The sequence below is a fragment of the Haematobia irritans genome, chromosome 1, assembly GCF_050003625.1.
Source record: "Haematobia irritans isolate KBUSLIRL chromosome 1, ASM5000362v1, whole genome shotgun sequence".
Classification (NCBI taxonomy): Eukaryota; Metazoa; Arthropoda; class Insecta; order Diptera; family Muscidae; genus Haematobia; species Haematobia irritans.
In genome coordinates this window covers 88724520-88730720 of record NC_134397.1, presented here as the reverse complement: position 1 = coordinate 88730720, position 6201 = coordinate 88724520, and the positions used below count along the sequence as shown (strand labels likewise).

At 31.2% G+C, this 6201-nt stretch overlaps 1 long non-coding RNA gene across 1 annotated transcript; it reads left to right on the top strand.

Moving 5' to 3' along the window:
- The first annotated feature begins 4327 nt into the window (after window positions 1-4327).
- Window positions 4328-5418, top strand: LOC142221395 (uncharacterized). Its single transcript, XR_012718024.1, has 2 exons — window positions 4328-5147; window positions 5205-5418. It is a non-coding gene; the product is annotated as an uncharacterized LOC142221395 (long non-coding RNA).
- The last annotated feature ends 783 nt before the right edge of the window (window positions 5419-6201 follow it).

Below are 6201 nucleotides of genomic sequence, written 5' to 3'. Positions count from 1 at the left end.
CATCGAAAATTGTTTGACAAATTATTGAGTAGCGATGCATTTCAATTTGAGGATAACACTTGAGATATTATTGCTAATGTGTTGAATTTCACTGTTGAGGGTAATGTCTGTTTTTTGTTGAGAACGCGATTTTCTCAACAATTTCTCAACTTGAATATTACCCTAATCCTTTGAAAAAATGTTTGAAAAATTGTTGAAATTTAGCATTTTTCAAACGTTTGTGTTTATTGGGAAGTATTAAAAACCACATGGTTTTTTCGTTACATTTTAGGGTAGTGTTTTGTCAAAGTTTTCTTATATTATCTTCAACACCTTTTCAAAGACTTCGTCAACATTTTGGCAAATTCGAAGTAATTCGCAAACAATTTGAAGATGTATTGAAGATGAGCTATTTCAAGTCAAGTTGAATTTATGTTGAAAATTATATTTACCCTCAAACTGAAAAATTGTTGCATTTGAAAAACGCTCATCCTGTGTTTATTGGGAAAACATGTTCAAATTGTTTGCGAATTACTTCCAATTTGCCAAAATGTTGACGAAATCTTTGAAAAGGTGTTGAAGATAATAGAGAAAACTTTGACAAAACATTACCCTAGTATGCAACGAAAAAACCAAGTGGTTTTCAATACTACTTTGTGCAACGAAGTTCGTGGTCAATTGGAAGAAATAAAATAAATTGACAAATAACTGAATTTACCCCAAATAGTTTATAATGATAGGTAAGTGAAAATAACAAATGAAATAAAAATTTAAGGAAGTCACTAAATGAATATATCTAATCCAAAAACTAAAATTATGGATTCTACGTTCTTTAAAACATTAAAAATCTGACCGATGAAAAATGTTGGACAATTAACTGGAACTGCTTCAAATAGTTTATAATAATTGGTAAGTCGAAATTAAATCAACACTTTAGAGAAGTCACTAAATTTAAATCTCTTTGCAGAAAACTAAAATCTTTGGATGCTACATTCTTGCGAACATTAAGAAACTGACCGATGAAAAATGAGTGGCTTATCGACAAGAAAAATTATTCAGAAACATTTCAATGTGCAACAAATTAAAATGTTAAAAACTTGATATTACTCCATATCAACAACTTCTGGATGAAAATGTGCATCATATCATCAGTTTAATGTACATCCTTTTATCACTTTAAAATGGATTTTTTGTGAATTCCTTCTGCTGGAAATCTATTCTAACACGCGGTCCAGCTCGTTCCTAATTTCATAATTGACCGCATATTAATTGATTTTAATGCAGTTTTATGACTCCAACAGGAAGGAAATTATCTATTCAAAATTGTTTACAAATCATGTTTAATGCGCCTTGCAGACTATAAGTTTATCCGGACGACAGTGGTCGTGTCGAACATATTCCATATATTGGCCACATTATAAGTTAAGCCCCAAGGCATAATCGATACTGCTGCATGTTTATGGGATCGATAACACATTTACCGATTATTTTATCATCAACAAATTGTAGTATCGATTGGACACACAGTAAGATTATTTAAAAACACAGACATTCCGTCCGGAAAAACTTATAGGTTGTAAGATGCATAAGTTTTGTTGTTTTGTGCTTATTTGTTGATATGTTTAATAAGATTTTTATTTTTCAATTAGTATTGTACACCCAAACAATTTTGGCATTCATAACAGCAGAAATGTTTGCTGAAACAGCAGTTTTTGTTTGCTGAAAAATGGACAGCAGTAGGACGTAGTTGTTTCAGCAAACATTCGTTAGTTGGAACAGCAAACATTTTTTACAGCTAAAATAGCAAACAAATGCTGCTGAATTAGCAAACGTGTATGCTAAAAGTTTTTGTCAAACATCGCTGCTGAAATAGCAAACTGCGTTAAGCGGACCTACACGGTCGGATAAACACTACGACAGATGTTCCCCTATTTGTTGTGTGTTCGTTCAACTATTGCCTTTACACAGCACGAACAAATATGATGACAACATGAAAAAATAAGAAGAAACATAAACAATGAAGAAGTAAAAAATTTATGGTTGAAGCCATTTTTTACTAAAAAATGGAAGAAAACAATAAAAATCCCGGTATTTGTGGCAATACAATGATTCCTGAAGTAATCCACATTTAATAAATTACAAATTACTTTATGAATTTCGAAATACTTCTCGCCTAGTTTTCCACGAATGGAAGTGGAATTTTTCTACGTTTTTTGCCACAATTCTGGTTTAGATTTATATATATTAAATTCCCATGCAGAATTTGCAATCCATCATTAATTTCATTGCAGAAATGCTTGTTTTTGTTATGAAAATAAATTTGTTTTTGACAATGTTTGGCGAACATCCCCTTAAGGCCGGTATGCACTTCTAGAGAAAAATTTCATTCCCATAAGAAATGCATTGCTATTTAAGGTAACGAAATTTTCGGTAGCGTTCAATTTTGTAAGCTGGTACGCACCTCTAATGAAAATAACAGGGTTGTCAAAAGCAAATTTTGCCGGCAAACATTTAATTTAGTACAATCATAGTGTGCGTAAAAGTTTTAAAAGGTCTGTAAATAATAAACAATTTATTTGAGGAATATTTGGAACATATATTAACAGTTTTTAAAAGCGATTAGCTGGTTTAAAATTTGTGTACACAGCCCTGTTTTTTTGTTGTAGACTTAAGTAAATTTTTGCTACCGAAACTTCGCTAGAGGTGCATACCGGCTTTTAAGGTATTTAAAGTTTTGTTGTTTGTTTTTTTTTTCTTATTTTTTGATATTGTTACGAATTTGATAATTATAGATATAAGTTTATTTAAATTAGTTTCCGTTAATTTAAAACTTCAAATTGTAACGATAAAATTTCGCTATCACTTGTTGGAATCATCTATTCATTTTCTAGTATTTTCCTGAATTTCTTTTATGTTCTTTTGTTTGCTTACCGAAATGTTAGTTCTTACGCTCTCATAGAATAACAACCCCTTTGCTTTGTTATTTTGCTTTCTCATTTCATCTCATTGTCTATTGTCATTGTTGTTGTAGTAATGCGAGCATATATCTATGTGAGTGTGTATGTGTTTGGCAGCCACCAGACGAATAACTTAATGGTCGTAGATCCTTCTAGCATTGTCTAAGAATGTTCTGGCTTTGCCAGAATATTGTAGTGCTACCAGAATGTTTTCGTATTGCCACACCGTCATATATAAAAGCGCTCGCATGCTGCTAACGAGTCAGTCTTAATTAAAGCGTCAAACGAATAACTTCAGTGTGAACGAATTGTAAAGTGTGAAGTCATAGTAAATAAATTGTAGATTGTCGTTATTTAAAAGAACTGTGTTTTAATTGTCGGGTAATTAAAAACGCCTAAATATAAAAACGTAACAATATGTTTAATAGGATTATTATTTATCAATTGGTATTGTAGTGTATTATGTAGTGTAGTGTATTATTATATATTTTATTTTGATGAAAATGAATAAATTATACAAAATTCATAGAATTTTGGCTTTGACTTTCAATTTGAAGTGGGGATATCATTCATACAAATTTAGGTTGAAAAGTATTTGCAACGATGTTAATTTTGAATTTGACTCGCATCGAAAATTGTTTGACAAATTATTGAGTAGCGATGCATTTCAATTTGAGGATAACACTTGAGATATTATTGCTAATGTGTTGAAGTTCACTGTTGAGGGTAATGTCTGTTTTTTGTTGAGAACGCGATTTTCTCAACAATTTCTCAACTTGAATATCACCCTAATCCTTTGAAAAAATGTTTGAAAAATTGTTGAAATTTAGCATTTTTCAAACGTTTGTGTCTATTGGGTTTGTTTTGATTTTCATTTCATTTATTTATTTTCGCATAATCTGTAAGCCTATTGTGGCCAAATCGATTATAAGCATCAACATGAGAGACCATAAGTACAATATTGAGATATTACTACTTAATAGACAAATAGATAACTTAATAATAAAGCTACAAATAAAAATTACAAGTTTATAATTATGAAATTGTACATATAAAATTTTACATATAAATTTTATGCCAACACGTTTCCGCAACACGCGAACATGACCTTTTACTAACGGATTTGTAGCCGCAACGTGTTGTGTCGCAAGGTTTATCCGACCGTATAAGGTGCCCTTTAGTTCAAATAGCTAACATTTTTACATTTTTTACTAACATTTAACAACAAATGTTTGTTGTCCCAGCAACAAAATTTGTCGTTTTATAACGATATTTTGAAAAAAATCGAAGTCAATTAAAGAGCTATTGGAAGTTGGAGTGTTGTCCAGGATTTATTTTCGTTTGTTTTTCTTCTTTGGCCTTATACACGCGGATAAAACGTAACAATGTTAAGACAATCTGTAATGAAAAGAAGTAAAATACAATTAGTAATTACACTAGTTTACACCAAAACACACATTGGATGAGAGGTGGCTTTTTTATGTATTTTCACAATACACAAATCATATTTCGAGCTAGAAACGTCCGATTATTGGTACTTAAATGCAAGGTATTGAGATGACGAACAAACAACTGGATCTTCTATAAGTTAGTTGGTTGAAAATATATCGATGAAATTAAGGCACATTTCCAAAAAATGTGTTTATAACGTGTCATTTTTCGGTCGTTTTTATTCTTGTTGTTCTTTATTCTTATTTTCGTTTCATCTTTGGCCTTATACCCGTGGATAAAACATAACAATGTTACGACAATCTTTAATAAAAAGAAGAAAAACAAGTATATACGAAAAACAAGTATATACGGAGGGTACATAAGCTTCGGCCTGGCCCATGGCACCATGGATTGCGTAGAAACTTATTCTACACACTGCCATCCACAATCGAATTACTTAAGTTGCGGTAACGCTTGCCGATGGCAAGGTATCTTAAAACCTCCTAACACCATCTTCTATATTTTATGTAAGTCCATACCCTGCCAGCATTTCAAAGTTCCATTTCAACTTCATCGTTACCACAGACTCGTAAATGTCACTTCAACCATCATGAAAAGGTACATCAAAAAGTACATGAAAGTAATTTGCCATCCCTACTGTTAACAAAGCCATTTGTTTTTTTGTGAAACGCCAAGCGCAACCAGCTTGTTATATTTTAATTAAATAAAAACGAAAATAAAGTTCTGAAAACATAGATTATACGTTTAAAATTGTGAAAGGTATATTGGTGAACAATTTGGTGATTTTCCAAATGGAATAAAGTGATTGTTTTTCAGATATTTTACAGACACGCTGCCTCCATGGAATAAAAACACTGGTTGATAGACGCAGCAACATGTAACTCGCTACTTGTAACTCAACATCATCATTAATGCCAAAAATTATGTTAAATGTAATGTGATAGTGGTATAAATGTTATATTTTTAAGAATTTGTATATGTTTAATCAAATTAATAAATATCTAAACAAACGTGTTTTACTCGACCACAATGATTCTTTTACAACTATCTTAAAATGCACTTTTTCTGATTGTTTGGAGGGTCCCTTATTGGCGTCGTTCTAAATTGATCTATAAAGGCACCTAATAATTGCACTCATGCGAAACATTTTTGTAGTAACTTGGCGTGGTACAACTTCTCAATAGTGACGGCGCTTTTCCGACGAGTTTTTGATGTCGTATATGATTGTTTTCGACGTAGTGGGGATTCTCAAAAGAGTCCCCAAATTCAAAAAATGTTGGCAGGGTACGTGCACCCTCACAAAAAATCGCTTCTGTAACATATACTCCCAAACATATTTTGCTTCAAGCATATACATTTTTGGGTATTGCCCAAACATTTATATGTTTGATCTCTTCCAATATATAATATGTTTGAAAGCATATTGGTCTAAACAATATATGTTTGGTTAGTCTAAGTTCCAAACATTTTGTATTTTTGCATCCAAATTCAATATTGTTGTCTTCCAAAAAACAATATGTTATTATGTGAACATATAATATGTTTGAAAGCATTTTGCACCCAAAAATATTATATGCTTAAAAAAAATTCTCCCAAACAATATTGTGCTCAAAATTTTATTTATTTATTTATATATTTACAATCATAATGAATTATGAAAATAAACAGGTAATATAGGTGCTAACAACATAGGTTTTCGACCTGAATGCTCAAAATTTTGTTTCTGCCTAATTGTATATTCCCTCACATCTTTCTCACTTCCACGAGATTTTTTAGTTCTTAGCACCTTTTTCTGTAATACAAACATTGTAGA